The sequence below is a fragment of the Nyctereutes procyonoides genome, unplaced genomic scaffold, assembly GCF_905146905.1.
Source record: "Nyctereutes procyonoides isolate TBG_1078 unplaced genomic scaffold, NYPRO_anot_genome, whole genome shotgun sequence".
Lineage (NCBI taxonomy): Eukaryota > Metazoa > Chordata > Mammalia > Carnivora > Canidae > Nyctereutes > Nyctereutes procyonoides.
Genome location: NW_026575155.1, coordinates 16,262,978 through 16,279,134, shown reverse-complemented (window position 1 = coordinate 16,279,134; position 16,157 = coordinate 16,262,978). Strand labels below are relative to the sequence as shown.

The following is a 16,157-nucleotide window of genomic DNA, read 5'->3' as shown; positions in this document are numbered from 1 at the left end:
CCGGCCTCGGAACCAATCTTCGCAGCTGTGCGTGGGCAGCGCACCGCGGTCACGCGTCACCCGGTGTCGAGGGAGAGCCATGCCCCCGTGTCGGCGCGCGGCCGGGGCCTGCGCCTCTACGGACAGCTTGCTGCTGCCCTTCCCCGCCGCAGGTCTGAGCGGGGATAAAAAGAGTAAGTGAAAAATAATCTGTATTGTTAAGTAAACCTGTCCTACCATCCGTGTGATTGCAAATCTCAAGGTTCATTTTCAAAAGGCCACGGGCGTACTGGGGCCCGTCCACACCTGCACACGGCTGTAGGGAAAACTGTGACGAGACAGCAACATCCCCGCTGGGCCACACGGGGCGCCGTCCACACCGCAAACGGGCCCAGGAGCCCCGGGCACGCGCTGCACCAGACGTTCAGCGCCCAAGCGCCAACAGGCAGCGTCAGAACAACACAGGACCAAGGGACGGGGCCGGCCTGCCCCCAGCACCATGCAGCTGCCATGCGGGGAGCCAGGCAGCAGGCGGCCCCTGCCGCTCCCAGGCCCGAGGCTTGGAGGCGCACGAGGCGCTGCCCTCGGATGTGCTGAGCCATGCAATGATTCAGCAGCAAGGAAAATCAGAGGTTGGCACCGACACGGACACTGCCCTGGGATGACACACACGCACCCCATTCTGTGGCGGGCGGGTGGGACGGCCAACACACCAGCCCCTGCTGCGTCCCCGAGACACGCCAGGACATGGCGACATGCTCCGTTGTGGGGCCCCCGTGCACCTGCAGGGAGGAACAGGAACAGTCCACGCGGCCCGGCTGCCACCAGCCCGTGTGGGGCTCAGCCCTGGCCCCTACTCTGCTGTGCCTTCCCCTGAATCTGAGTGACTTTCCAGGAGCTCTGGGCCTGGAGCAGCCCAGCAACAACCCGCCACCGCCACACGTCACGCGGCTTCTCCGACACACACGCGGTGCCTGACGCATGCACCCCTCTTCCCGCAGCGCGTGCCTGCTGTGTACCCAACAGAGTCAGGGCCGACCCTCGCTGTCTGGACCCAATGACAAGGGCAAATGGCAAAGGTCAGCAGTACAACATGAGCCAGAGAAAGAGGGGCCCGAAAACGTAGGCAAGGTGTGAGGGGCGTGTTAAATGCACGTGTGTGCGCGTCGTCACTCACACTCGGGATGCAGGAGGCTTCCCTCGCACGGCTGGAGGATGCGTACAAATTCCCCAGGCAAAGATGGAAAGAGTGTTCCGGACGAAGGTGTATGAGGCCCGGCGGGAAGCCAAAGAGCAGGTGTAGTGGAGGGAAGAAGACGTGGGCGACGGGGGGTGGCCTGCCTGGAGGAGGGGGTGGGGGTCGGAAGCGGGAGGCTCCACAAGACAGTGGCGGGGGGGGGAGGGACACGGACGACAGGGGCCCCAGCAGGGCCTGGGGAGGCGGAGGAAGGGTGCGGGCGCCGCAGGATGTACGGGAGACGAGCCACGCTCCCGCCTGAGAGGCCGAGCGCGGGTGGGGGCCGGGGGTAGGGGGCACCGTGTGAAGATGCCTCCGACGCGCCCCGAGGACCACCGCCTTCCACACACTGGTCCTCCCGGATCTGCACGTGGCTTCTAGCTCCGAAAGCGACACGGTGACGGACGACGCACTAAGATGTGGCGTCGTGGAAAGATCCTGCTGTTCCCGCGGGCACCACGCAGTGTGCGAAGAGCAGCGCCTCGGCTACCAACCGTCCCCGGAACCCCAGGGTTCGCGTGGTGACCTGGCGGATTCCAAAACAGTGGACACGCCCCAGTGGGATGGAGGGCGAGAAGTCAGCAGGCAGCCGAGGTCCAGGGGACCTCCCAAGGCACCCCAGCACTTGGTGGGGATGTGCCGGGCATGGAGGGTCTTCTGGGCTCAGACCCCCCGGGGCGCGTTCATCTTCCCAGGTGACCTCGGTCGTGCGGGCAGACCTAAGCCTGTGACGTGACGGTCCCTCCCCGTCCACCCTCAGCAGACCTTGTCCTTAGTCAGTGACGTCTTTATGAGCCGCCGTTGGAATCCAGGAAACCAACCTGGGGCCCCCGGGGGGCTCGGCTGGTCGAGCGTCCCACTCTTGGCTTCGGCTCAGGTCATGGTCTCGGGGTCGTGGGATCGCGCCGTGCACTGGGCCCCGTGCTCCGCGGAGAGTCGGCTTGGGGTTGTCCGTCCCCTCTGCCCTCCTCCCTCTACTCTCTCTTAACAAATAAATCTTACGAAAAAAAGAAAAATTGACCTAACACGGTCCCATATCAGCCCCGCCCCAGGGCTCCCGGCAGAAGCGAGCCTCTTCGGGGAGACCTGCGGGCACCTGCAGACAGAGCTCACCTGGACATAAGCCCACGATCCAAAATTACACAGCACACGAGAGGCTGGGTTCTGGGAGCAAGAGAGAGCGGGACTAGGGGTGGAACCCAACCCTCGAGAAAGGCAGACTTTGGTATTATTGTGATTGCCGTCACTATTATTTTGATATTGTCAGGGGCTGTGTATGAAGCGTTTGGAGATCACAGAGGACAGTGAAATCCACGCAAGGAACAGAATTCTCAGCAAGAGGAGCAGCAGATCTGGAAGGAACCGAAGAGGATTTTGTTCTTTTAAGAGATTTATTTATTTGCACGACAGAGAGCATGCGCCCGTGCACACGAGCTGGTGGGGGGGCGAGGGGCGGAGGGAGAGGGACTCTGCAGCCGACTCCCCACTGAGCGCGGAGCCCTACGCGGGGCTTGATCCCATGACCCCGAGCTCGTGACCTGAGCAGAAACCAAGAGTCAGACGCTCGACCAGCTGAGCCACCCGGGCCCCTCGTCAGAGGGAACTTTTAGAAATGAACAGAGGAACCAGCGCAATGAGAAGTTTCATGAGCTGCCTACACAGCGGACCGGGAGGCCGGGAGACGGCAGGGCCGGGGGCCTGAAGAATCCGCCCGGGATGCGGCACAAAGTGACGGAAACGGGAGCACGATCGAGGGTTCAGAGGCTGGGGGACGGCTCAATTGAGTCAAGCAGCACTCAACAAACCGATGGGCCAGGAGCTCCCCGGAATTACGAAGACACAACAACGGCCTCCAGGAAGCGGGCTGGGCAGGAAGGCAGCCCCCCGGCGGTGCCAGAGTGAGGCGGGCACGGGAGGCCAGCGCGTCGGCCAGGGCACCGCGACGTCACAGGACCTGAGTCTCGAAAGCTGCCTCTGCCCAAGAGGCGCGTGAGCTGAAGTCAGTAAGAGAAATGTCCCCTAAAATCGCCACGCTTAGGAAGTCAGAAGGCCTCGCTCCTGGGTCCCAGGAGAACCAGAACGGCAGCGGAAGAGTGTTCCCACTGGACAGCACGCAGCCCCACAGAGCCGGGGCGGGGAGCCTGGGACTCTGCTGACAGAAATAGTCGGTGCTTAGAAAAAGTAAGAAAGGGGCACCTGGGGGGCTCGGCTGTTGAGTGTCTGCCTTTGGCTCAGGGGGTGACCCCGGGGTCCTGGGACCGAGTCCCGCATCGGGCTCCCTGCATGGAGCCTGCTTCTCCCACTCCCAGGGGCTCTGCCTTTCTCTGTGTCTCTCATGAATAAATAAATAAAATCTTTAAAAAGAAAAAAAAAGTATGAAAAATAACGAGTCAACTCAGTAGCCCAGAAAGAGAACGCCGGGGGAAACCCAAGGAGCATGGCCAGGACGGCGGCGAGGAAGGCAGAGAAGCCGACTGAACGCCGGCTCTGCGTGAACAGTAACAAAGTCACAGAGGAAAACCTCTGCCGAGATGAGTCAAGGAACCAGAAAAGCAAAAACAATTTTCAGAATGAAAAAGGGAAGTTGATGTCAGAGTACAGATTTGAAAACTAAGACTGTATTATGACCTTTGCACCCAGAAACAGAGGATGCTATGAAGCGAACAACGCAGTGGAGAGCCCCAGGGTGACCCCATGGTCCCCTCGCAGGGACAAGAGCCACAGAGGGCCCCGTCTGGGTGAGGCCTCCCGACCCCGGACTTGCACTGCCGTGCTCCTCTGTGTGAGCTGCCACGTGGGGACGCCCTCAGGACAACCACTGGCAAGGACCGGAATCCTGACGACAACCCCTCCCGGTAAGACGGCAGCCGCGGGTGGCACCATGTTGGTGGCCTGGGAGAGCCCCGGGCCTAAGGACCCGGCAACGCCGCGCCCACAACCCCTGGACCACGGGAACGGGGAGATGCTGCGTGTCGGTGTCACCTGTTAGGCAGCAACAGCTGGCACACGCAGGTGAGTGCCCAGAAGAAGAACCCCCCGAACCGCATGCAGACGGCACTGGAGAACCTGACGGACCTGCTGCTCCTACAGACGCAGCCAGGATGGAATCACGGGCACACAGAGGCCAGGACGCACGGGGTCTCGGTCCCGAGCTCTCCCACACGGCAACGCCATCCGACTCACGTCAGGAGGCTGGCGTAACCCAGACACCAGACCAGGCGAGGACAGAACGTGATCGAGGACGATCACAAACCAAACCCACTTTGGAACACGGGGGCGGACAATCCCCAACACGCTACACGCCAGCCACAGTCACGGAGCACAGATAATGCACCGCGGCCACTGGGGTACTTCCGGGTGGCAAAGTACGCACGTACTTCACGGAGCCAACAGAGAAACAGAGACGTCTGTGATCCGCTCAATACGTGCAGGAACGGCCCTCATGAAACATCTTCAGCAGATATTCTTAGAAACAAGACAACGCTCTTAACCAGAAAGGGCCCATCTACAGAAAAATAAGCCTTCTCTGTTTCTGTCACGTCACTGTTTGGAATGGGAGACGTCGTCTGCGGAGGCACCTCAATGTCGGTGCCCCCCACGCGGCACCCCAGCCCCACGCAGGGGGCCGTTACCTCGAGGCCCCTCCCTATGTGTCAGCAGCATCCAACGCAAGAGCTTCAGAGGCATTCCCACCCCCTCCCCCGACCCGTGGACGTCGCTCTAAACCCGGGGAGCCCTCCCTGGGGGGGCAGGAAGGCTGCCTCCTTCCCGGGGTGCACGGCGTGCAGGCCCGTGGGCCTCTCTGGGCTTAGCCAGCCAGTCCCCCAGAGACGGGCCCCAGGGTATCCCCGTGCCTGATGCCGCCCAGGTCACCTCACACCGGCAAAGGGTCCCTGGAGCGTGCGCCCCAGGAGTGCAGCGACACCCTGGTCACCCTGGTCGCATGACTGTGGGGAGCCCCCTCCCTCCCTGAGGCTCCAGGGCAGCGTGTGCCCCACTTGGGGATGTGGGACGTCCAGCCCGTGTCTCTCCTCGCTGGGGCCTGCAGCACCTCGGCGTCCCCGGGCCCTGCTCCCTCTCACGTCAGTCGCACGGGCCGGTGGCCCTCGACACAGTCACAGCCGAGTGCCACCCTCCTGCCAGCACCGCGGGCACGTGGCTCAGCAGCCGGTCCCCTCGCGGTGGCGCTGTCTCGGTGGGCCCTGGAAGCACCGCGTGTCCAGATGAGTCTGCAGCCCCCGTTTTCTCTCCTGAGACCCCGGGCCTAGAGGTGGCTGCTTTCCTCTGTTGGACAGGCAAGAGTCTCTGGGCCGCGCACCGCACGAGCCCCTGGACTGTCTGCAGGCGGGTCCCTCCCCTCCGGAGCCAGGGTCCCAGGGGAGCAGGTGCTTGGCACCCTGCTCAGGCTACTCGGTTCACTGATGATGCATCTGCTGCATTCCTTTGCCTGACGCCTGTCTCTAGAATTTTCTTTTTGACTCTTTTTCAAAACTTTCAATTTCCATATGATACACGCACGGAACAGTGCACACATCACAAGTGTGCAGCTCAAGCTTTTACACACCACACACCCCCGTGCAACCGACATGGGGCTCGAGGAAGATGCTGCCGCAGTGCCCCCTGGGAGCCCTGCACGCCCCCTGCCCTGCGGGAAGCCCCCTCCCACAGCCGCGCCGTGCAGGCCGCTTCCACCAGCAGACGCACCCCTCGGGCCTCCCTCCCTTTGCTCGGCACCTTGTAAGTGTCACACACGCGTGCCTGCACGTGGGACGGCTTCATTCTCTTCACCGCATGAATATGCCAGGGTCCCCTCTTCATTTTCCTTGAAGACACTGAAAGCAATCCCAGGGCTTGTGCCTTAGGACCGGAGCTGCTGGACCTGCTGCACGTGGGTCCTGACGGGCGCCCAGGAGTGAACGGCCTCGGGGGCAGGTCCTGCCACTCGGTCTCCCCCGCGGGCACCCCTTCACACCCACCGCGGCGCTCCTATGCTCCAACCCTGCCCCTGGCGGGCGGCCCAGCACCTACCTAGGGCTTCAGGTTCACGCCCTCCTGGTGGCCGATGCACAGGAACCTTGCATCTCTATTTTTCAGAGGTCCTGCCTCCTCTGATCCCAAGGACAGTAACGGGAGGAGGACTCAGAACTGACATTTGGGGCGGGGGACACCTGGGTGGCTCAGTTAAGCGTCCAACTCTTGGATTTGGCTCAGGCCATGATCTCAGGTCGTGGATGGAGCCCCATGTCAGGCTCTGCACTCAGGGGGAGCCCATTTGAGGATTTTCTTCCTCTCTTAAAAAAAAAAAAAAAGAACCAAGATTTGGAACTGCTTAGCTGTTATACCAACCCTGGAAGGGGAAATAGCAGTGTTTCCCTAAAATCAGGAACAAAACCAGGACACCCTGTCACACTTCCATTCAACGCCATCCTGAAGGCCCGGCCCAGCCATGAAACAAGAAGTCATAAGGAACAAACAAAGCCATCCCTTTCCCGCATGATAGGGATGGCTGCACAGAAAACACTAAAAGGAAAAAGAAAGAGTGGGGGGCACCTGGTGGCTCAGTCAGTTGGGCATCTGAATCTTGGTTTTGGCTCAGGTCAGGATCTCAGGTCGTGGGATCGAGCCCCGCTCAGATGCTCAGATGCTGAGCTCAGATGCTCAGCACGCATCTGCTGGAGACTTTCTCTCCCTCGGCCCTTCCCCTGCTCACACTCTCTTTCTCTCTGAAATTAATAAGTAAATCTTTAAAAAGAGAGAGAGAGGGATCCCTGGATGGCGCAGCGGTTTGGCGCCTGCCTGCAGCCCAGGATGTGATCCTGAAGACCCGGGATCGAATCCCACGTCAGGCTCCCGGTGCATGGAGCCTGCTTCTCCCTCTGTCTGTGTCTCTGCCTCTCTCTCTCTCTCTGTATGACTATCGTAAATAAATAAAAAAAAAAAAAATTAAAAAAAAAAAGAGAGAAAGAGAAGAAAATCCTAAACATCTACAAATAAACAACAGGAAACAGAGATTGCTAAGGTGACCCGGTATCACGGCAACACCCAAAATCAAATGCATTTGTGCTCAACGCCAACAAGGAGTTAGAAGAGATGTTTAATAAAAAAATAAAATTTAAAAACGCCACCTACGAGAGCAACAGACCTAACCTGTGCCCGTGGGAGGGACTTTAACCGCGGACTGAGTGAGACAGCCTCACGGGCCGCCGCCGACCACCTGCACTGCTGGAGACACGGGCCGTGTTCACAGCGGGAAGACAGGATGGGGAGGGTGGAGTCCCCCAGCTGGTCTACAGTCAGTGCCATTTCAGCCAAAATCCTGACAGTTTTTCAAGAGGCGCTGGAAGCCCATGGAACACGACAGGGGAAAGCAAAGAGCAGGAACCGCCAGGGGCTCCCACGACCCCGCAGGGAGAACGGACAGGGAGCAGGGGCTGCGGGGCAAGCGGAGGGCCAGGGAACCCAACGGAGGGCGCCTGGGCACGTGGCCGGGTGTCCCCGGGGCGGCACTGAGGACCTGCCGTGCGACACCTGGCACTGCCCCTGGGGACCGAGGCGCCCCGGGCTCCGTCCCTCTCAGCGCACAGCAAGCTCCAGAGCGATGGGAGGCCTCCACAGGGGAGCCAACTTGCAGCCTCAAGGACACGCGGGGCAGCGTCCTAGTGCCCCAGGCCAGGGAAGGACCGCCAAGAGGCACCCCCCCCCAGAAGGGAAGATGGGCAGACCCACAGGAAGTCAAGCATTTCATTCATGACAATAAAGGAAGAGGAGGCCCGTGGCAGCCACGTGAGGGCACAGGAGAGGCGATCACACGCCACCGCAGGTCTGCCGGAGAGGCCCACGGGGATGGAGGGCAGCGGGGACACACGGGACACGCAGGACCCTGTGGCGCGGGGAGACGCTCCGGGCATTGGGCAGGATGTGCAAACCCAGGCCACAGTGCGACAGGCCACGGTGCGTCCGTTCCATTTGCAAGAACTAATGACAACAGCTAAGAGCCCGGAGCGCTGGACGCACCTTAGAGCCACTGCGTGGGCAGCGGGCATCTGAGAAACAGCCCGAGCCACCCCCTGCCCTCCCCCCCACCCGCCCTGGCCTCCGCCTGCAGCTCGCCAGCGGCCACGGCCAGGTTGGGAGCACTGTCCGGCGAGCGGCCGGGCACCTGCTGGAAACCTCTCTCGCAGACTTCAGCTCCGCGCGAACCTGAGCAGGGCCTCCCGCCTGCGCTTAGAGACGCGTGAACGCCCGTTCCCCCGAGAACCCCCGCCGCCCGCAGCCCCCCGCGGGATGCGCACATCCCGGCTTTCGCCTGCACGGGAAATCTTGGATTTCTGTTCTCCCTTTTTTTTTTTAAAGATTCATTTATTTATTCATGAGAGACACACAGAGAGAGGCAGAGACACAGGCAGAGGGAGAAGCAGGTTCCCTGCACGGAGCCTGATGCGGGACTCGATCCCGGGTCCCAGGATCACGACCTGAACCACAGGCAGACGCTCAACTGCTGAGCCACCCAGGCGTCCCTGTTCTCCCTGTTTTTGCTTCTCAGCCATCTGTAGGAAATGCCCATTTTGTCCTCATTTCATTAGCTCACTTACTTTATTCCAAAAATTAAACAAATGTTTTAGACCAGACGTTGTAAAAATTGCGACCTACAGGCTAAATTCAGGCAATTATTTTTTATTTGGTCTGCAATTTGTTAAAAATAAGTAATTGCACATAAAAACCCAGATTTCTGCCTTCTCCTAGCAGAACTACGTCTTCTAGTCCTGCGTCCACCTGGGCATGTTGGCTGGTGCTCAGCGCTGGGCTCAGGGCTCAGTGCCGGGCTCAGGGCTCAGTGCCGGGGGTCAGTGCTGGGGTGAGTATCTGGGGTCCGTGCTGCGCTCCTGCCGGCTGGGGTAGTGCTGGGGGTCGGCGCTGGGGGTCCGGCGAGCACGTGGGAGAGAAGGGGCCCTAGCCATCACTCCATCCACGTAGCCGCCCCCACTCCATCTCACACCTACATTCCTCCCGGCTCCCCTTCCTGCCTGGCCTCTGTCAGAATCTGGGTTCACAACTTTCATGTAGTTTTATTTACAAAAAAACAAAAAACAAAAAAAGTTTGTACCCAACAACTCCCTAGGACCCAAGGGAGGGAAGTGAAAGGTGAAAGCAGTTGGAGCTCCGGAGAAGCGCCACGCCAGCCTGGAACCAGAGGGCAGCTGCGGGCTGCCGCCGCCTTTTCCACCGAATCTGCTGGAACTCAGGCCACAGCAGCACGCGCCTAGACTCATACAAAAAAAAATACGCACCGTGTGCTACAGTGTGTGCCCGGGCCCCACGACCCACCTAGAAGCCTGGACTCTTTCCCACCGCCCGGCACCTTGCTCTGGGTGCCAGCGCACCACCGGGGCAGGTGTGGAGCAGCTCCAGGACACCTGCCGCGACCACACGGCTTCTTGGAAAACAAAACCAAAACGCTAGCTGTGCCACACAACTAGTAACGCTGTAAGAGTGTTTTTACCACGTCCTTCCTTCCGCTTCTGTGGAAGCCACTCAACGCTGAGAGGCGGTCGTGACGCTTCGACACTCAGACCCCCCCAAGAGGGAACCTGCCAGGTGGCCGGAATACGCCCTCCACACACTGCTGGCCGGGCCTGGGGGATGCGGGGTTCCTGGGGGAGCAGTCCAGCCGAGGACCCCCGGCCGACACCTCCTCAGAGCTTCACGCGGGGGGGTGGGGGGGGTAGGGAGGGCCGAGCCCTGCCTCCTCCACCAGTCACCCCAGCATGGTGGCCTCAGGGCCCCCCAGCGCCCCCCTCCCATTACCCTCGGCCTCCATAGCCTCTCTCCCAGCAAACCTCTTGCAACTCTTTTTTTGGCATCTGCCTCCTGCGTCACCCCACCTGATCCATTCTTCATTCAAGAATCTATTCTGGCTCATTTTGGCAAAAATTGCTGCTGTTATGCCTTATTTTGCAAAGTATACCGATTGGCGGGCTTCTCTCCGAACACGAGGATAGCGTGTGTCTCCCTCGTAACAGGCACGTTCATCAGTAGCTCCAGTTAGACTCGGACGCGGCCTAAGGTACAAACCAGTTCCCGGAAAGCCTGACCGACCACCGGCGCGCTCCCGCTCGGGCCGGGACACCCCGCAGCGCACTCCCGCCGCGTGCACGAGGCGCCTGGGCACACGTGCATCTGCGGTAACCGACTGCCCCCGCGCGGCACCACATCTAGCATGCAGCTGTTCCCGCCACCTCAGACAGGGATTTCTGGCCCCCCTTCCACCACGTGCAGACTTCTGGAAGTGAGGAGTTCTTAAATGACTACTTACGTGAAGCCAACCACTTAGTTTTAAAATGTAGGTTCGTGACACATTGAGTTTTCTGAGCAGCAAAGTGCTTTGGATCCAAGACGACCTCTGACGTCTAGATTCATCCATCACCTGCTAGCTGGACAACCCCCCCCCCAAGCTCTCCCCCTTGGTCTCTCCATCTGTGTTACGGGGCAACGCCACTGTCCTCACGGGGCCTTTTCTTAAAGAATCAAACAGCATAAGGTGCCATCACGGTAGCTGCCGTCGCAGCACAACACAAGGCCTCAGTGGGGAGGCGGGGGGCACACACTCATAAAGCCGGCGGCTCAAGCAGCGACATGATGAAGAGGAGAAGAGCCACCACCTCTGGGGCTCCAGATCTTGGCGCCCCCCTCCCAGGGTTGCCACCATTGGGGGCACCAGTCACCGCTGAGCATCACATCTGGCTGCAGGTACTTCCCTCCAGCAGACAGCTGGTCACTACTGCTCGCGGGCGAATTCCTTGGCATTGTTCTTTGTCACCGATTTCACTCCCCGCCCACCCCACTTTCAGAAAGGAACTGAGAAGAGCCACGTTAATAATGCATGGCCTCCCCGAGTCGCCTGGGGACAGGTCTCCCCGCCCAGCCGCTCCCACCGCTCACTCGCCTCCCTTCTGAGTCCTAGGCCCAGGGGCCGAGCGCTGCCTGTCACAAGTCCACCTGCTGCGACGTACCCTACCTGAGACCCTTCCGGCGACGCGCTCGGGACAGCAGTCAAACCCCAGTGTCTGCAGCCCGTGAGCCTTCACCCTGCGGGGAGGCCGCGGCCGACCTCCCCCCGGGCCACCTCCCGCATGACCCAACGATCGCACAGATGCCCTCCCAAGATTACCACCTCTCACGCTTTGCTCCACAGAGATAATCAAAACACAGCGAATGCTTCTAATAACCGAAAGGAAGGGTGGCCCAAGGACACACCACTACTGTGTGGGCCTCAAACGCAGCATTTTGAAATAAGTAATTTGCAATTACCGTTAAGATAGAGTAAGTACTGTTGCCAAGGAGTTTTAAAAGGGCAGATAAAGTCACAGATGTTTCACTTCATGACTTGAAACGACTCATTTAAAGCCTCAGAGGTTCTCTGGTTAACCAAAAGGAAAACCCGGGAAATTTCGGACCAACTGCTTTACAAAATTCAGTCCAACCTCGCTGTACCATCAGTGTCTCCCTAGGACTGAGTAACTACAGACCTGAGCTTATACAGGTCATTACAAAGGAAACGGACAAATGTAGCCACTCGCAGCCTTTGCTCTATGAACATCAATCAGCCACCCTCGTACCCGTAAACAGTCCTGACGAGGCCTGGAGGCGGAAGCCGGGGCTGCCACACGGACGGTGGCAGGGGGCCGCTGCTAAGGGTGAGGCGCGCCCGCCTGGCCTGCGCTGCAAGCGTGCCCTCTCCTGCCTCCCGTTAAGTCAGGCTGAGAGTCAACAGAAGGTGTGCATGTCAGGGGTAAAATGTCACTGGACAAGTTAACCAGACCCTCCCCCTCCAAAAAAAAAAAAAAAAAGTAAATTTGGCTCCTCTCAACACAACGTATTTTTCCTTGTTTTTAAGGATTTCAGTATTTTCCTCCTACCTCCGATTTGACCCCAAATGAAAATATGTGGACCTTTAGCAGATGGTGGGGTCTCAGAAGACGGGAGCCCACGGACCTTGCTTTAAGTGTGGCCGTGCTGACCTGTGACCTCACCTTCGGCAGGCAGCAGGGCCGCTGTCCTCGCAGACCACTCTTTTCCAAGGCTCAAGTGTGACCAGAGAGAACACAGGCCAAGGGCCAACCCTGCGTATCACGGTGGACTCGGCTAATGTGGGAAGCAGGGGTAAAATCGGACAGACCAGATCACTTTGGTGGATACACTTTCTCTGCCTTTCAAAATAGAACAACTACTTTGTTTGCTTCCCCAACCCTGGCCCACAGACCCATGCGCAGGCGGCGGGCGGGGGGGGGGGGGTGTTCCTGTGGGCACTGAGCCTGCCACGTGGGCCAGCCGGGGGCCCAGGGCACCCTCCCTGGAGGCGCTTGCTAGAATCCAGCCTCCGGCGATCGACATATCCCTCCGGCACTTTCCCTGACCACCTCACAAACCCTGCCGGTCATCCTGCTGTCGCACACGCCTCAGGTCATTGCGGAGACAGAGCTCAGAGCTCTTGGTGAGGTCCCCAGGTGGGGTCCCACACAGGTGGGGTGAACAGCAAACCCCGGTGCAGCGACACCCCTAGCACTGCACGTGGCATTGGATTCGAGACTAAGGCAGTGACTATACCTTCCAGGGTTTGCACATCCTGCGGGTCAGTCCCATGTAGCTTCTCTTTTAAACAATGTAATCAAGGAGATCTCTAAGGGTGACCAAGAAGTGGATACAACAGTGAACCACAACTGGCTAAACTCTAAAACTTTGAGGGGGATGGGGGTGTAGTGATGATCCAGAAAAGTGGGAGGAGCAGCAAGAAAGCGATCAAATCCGAGAATGTTCAGAATCTGGGACCCCTTAGGAAGCTTTCAACAGAGAAGTGAGGACTAGGAACCCCTAAGTGAGCATCATCAGCCTGCAGAGCTGTAACCTGGAGCATGTCCCGGGCGGGTTCTGGGCTTAGCCCCACTGCTCTGGGCCCCACCAGCACCAGCACCAGCTCAGCAGTGGTGGAGCTGGGCTCCCTGGGATGACTGTCACTTCTCCGATGGGGGGCTGTGTCCCATCGCAGACTCTCTGAAGGCCAACGGTCCTTGTTTTTCCTTCTAGTAAGATCCTATTTCCTAGGAAAAAAAACCCACCTGCTCAAATATTCCCTTAGGCAAGATTGTTAATAGTGTGCTTTAAAAAAAAAAAAGAAAGGTGCAGGAAGCCATTTATAAGAGCATTTTTCCTACTGCACTCAACTTCTCTCTAAGTTTAAAAAAAAAAACTGCACAATTTTTCAAGGTAGCTTTAAGTGCTAATAACCCTCCTTTCCAGGACCCTGGGGCGGCCCTGGGGGTGGAGGTGGCTCCGGCCCCCAAAGGCTCTTGGGGCTCTTGGATTACGGGCTGACCCCATCACTTGACGGGAACGGTGGAAATTCACAGTCGGCCTTGGTGCAAACGCCAAAGTCAAATCTGAAAACTCAGCACCCGCCACCCCCCTTCGCGGCCCCACCTGCAGCCCTCCCGCGGGTTGGGTAAAAAGTGAAACTCGGCCTCGGCGCGCTGGGTTGGGGTTGGGGTCGGGGTCGGGTCCGGGGAGGGGGGGCCGCGCGGGGTCCCGGGTCCCCAGCGCCCCCGAGCCAGGCAGGGGGCAGGTCGCGTCCGCGGGGGGGGGGGGGGGTCGCAGGAGGGCCCGAGCGAGCGGAGCCCGCGGGGAGAGGGGACGGGGTCGGGGGTCGCGGGGGGTCGCGCCCTGCCTCGGCCCGGGCGCCCCTCCGGGCCCCCCCCGGGGCTCCCCCCACCGCGCTCCCCGCGAGGCCCCCAGAGGGGCGCACGGGGAGGTGTCCCGGGCCTGGGCCGGACCGGGCAGCGGGGAGGCCGGGGTGCGGGGAGGCCCCGGGCCGCCCCCCCGCGCCCCGCGCAGCCCGTCCTCCCGCAGGCCCCGCGCCGGGCGGAGCGCAGCCGACCCACTGCGGCGCGGGGCGCGGGGCGCGGGCGCGGGCGCGGGCGCGGGGCCGACCTCGGGCGGAGGAGCGACCTCGGGCGGCGGGAGGGGGCCCGACCTCCGGGGGCCGCGCCGCTCACCTGCAGCCGCCGCCACCTGCTCGTCGCGCGCGCGGCCTCGGCTCCCTCGGCGGCCCCTGCGGCCGCTGCGCTCCGGCCCTGGGCGCGCCCGGCCCTGCGTCGGGCCTCAGCGAGTGCGGCGCCCGCCGCCCCCGGCCCCCATCCCGCCCCGCCCGGCCCGCCGCCCTCCGCCCTCGGCCGCGCCGCCCCGCCACTTCCTGTGCGCGGCGATCCCACAGTTCCGCCGGCGCGCGGGGAGGGCGGACACGCGGGGGGACACGCGGGGGGGACACGCGGGGACACGCGCGGGGGGAGGAGGGGCGCGCGGGGAGGGGCGCGCGGGGGTGGTGCTGGCCGCGGGGGGCGCCCGGGGGGGGGGCACGCGGGGCGGCGGGGACGCGGGGACGCGGGGACGAGCAGGGGCGCGCGGGGAAGGGGCCGGCGGGGTCGGGAGCGGACGCGCGTGAGCCCGGGGCGGGGACGGCGGCGGGGCACGTGGGCTGCGGGGCCGCGAGGCCGGCCGGGGGCGGGGAGACGGCCCGCGAGCCCCCGCCCCCCGCGCCCGCGCCCGCGCCCCCGCGCCCCGGCCTGTTTCCGGGCGCGAGCTCCTCCCCTGGCCCGGGTCACGGCCCGGGTCGCGGGCGCCGCGGGGGGTGGACGGAGGACGGATTTCCGACCCACGTGCAGCGCCCTTTGACTTATTCATAGTTTGCAGCCACTGGCAACATTGTATCGATTTGACCCGGGAGGAAGCTTCCCGGAACCCTGGGGGGGGGGGGGGCGGGGGCGGCGGCCGGGAACCTGCCTCGCTCGCTCGCGGTGCCCCGGGTCCCTGGGCGCCCCCAGCCCCGGGAGTTCCCCACGGAGCACCTGCTGGTGGCTGAGCCAGGAGGCGGCCCCAGGGAGCCTGGCCCGCCGAGGGTCATCTCCCCCTGCCTGCCCCGCCGCCTGCCCCCCTGAGCTTGGACGGTGGACGGCTTTCAGTGGGAAACTATTTGAGATACCAGGCGCCCTTACACGGCTTGTACCTCCTTTTAACCCTCCTCCAATTATTTCAGAAAACACTTGGGCTAAAATAAAATAGAATAAACATACATGCACCTGTTCTACTCACAATTCCCTAATCCTTGAAAAAGAAGTTATGGTTTGCAGGGCTGGCGGAAAATCATTACTGGTAAAACTGCAGCCTGCGCCGCTGCTCCTCCTCGCTGTCCCATCCTACAGGTAAAATTCCCACAGGCACCTGCAGATGTGCGAGTAAGGATGTTCTGACTTAGGGCGCAGAATCACAAAAATCTGAAAACAACCCACAGACATCTGGTTGAATAAATTCCAGCCTATTTTTAATATATTAAAAATAATAATTTTTAATTTAGAACATTAAAAAGTTAATATGGTAACTATATATGCTGATATTACATAATCTGCAAGATTTGTTAAGTCAAAAGAGAGAGTGAAGACGCAGGGCAGTGTGTATACAAGAATCTCTTTGCCGTATTGAAAAGCAGCGTATATGCAGCCGTACGTCCAGAAAACTTCTGAAAGATAAAGAGTTTTCGGCTCTTTTGTTCTCGGCTGGACTGTTAACGGCTGGACAGGGGTAGGTCGACTTCATTGTTGCTAGGTAGTCACGTTTAAATTTGTCATATGCACACACTTTAGAAATAGGTTTTTAAAACTAATTAAATGTACCTCATCATTTGGACACTCGGTGGCCCCTTAATAGTCACTCTGAACTTCTAGATCAGCTCAAAATACTACTTGTCTCGACAGAGTAAAGCATCATCAGTGTAATCTAATCTATATTCAGATAGAATCTATGATCATTCAGACCTAAGCTAGCAGGAATTTGCATCTGGAAAAGCTCAGCTGAACATATGAGCAGAGTAAACATTTAAACAGAGCTTGGAAGTCAG

The 16,157-nt window shown here is 60.2% G+C and overlaps 1 protein-coding gene across 1 annotated transcript in view; it reads right to left on the bottom strand.

The window, feature by feature from the left end:
- AGPAT3 (1-acylglycerol-3-phosphate O-acyltransferase 3) overlaps positions 1-14,391 on the bottom strand; it is an 86,068-nt gene extending 71,677 nt beyond the window's left edge. The window contains exon 1 of the mRNA XM_055313702.1: positions 14,263-14,391. The gene's annotated coding sequence lies outside the window, so the exon portion shown is untranslated. The remainder of the gene's footprint in view (positions 1-14,262) is intronic.
- Between the last annotated feature and the right edge of the window lie 1,766 nt (positions 14,392-16,157).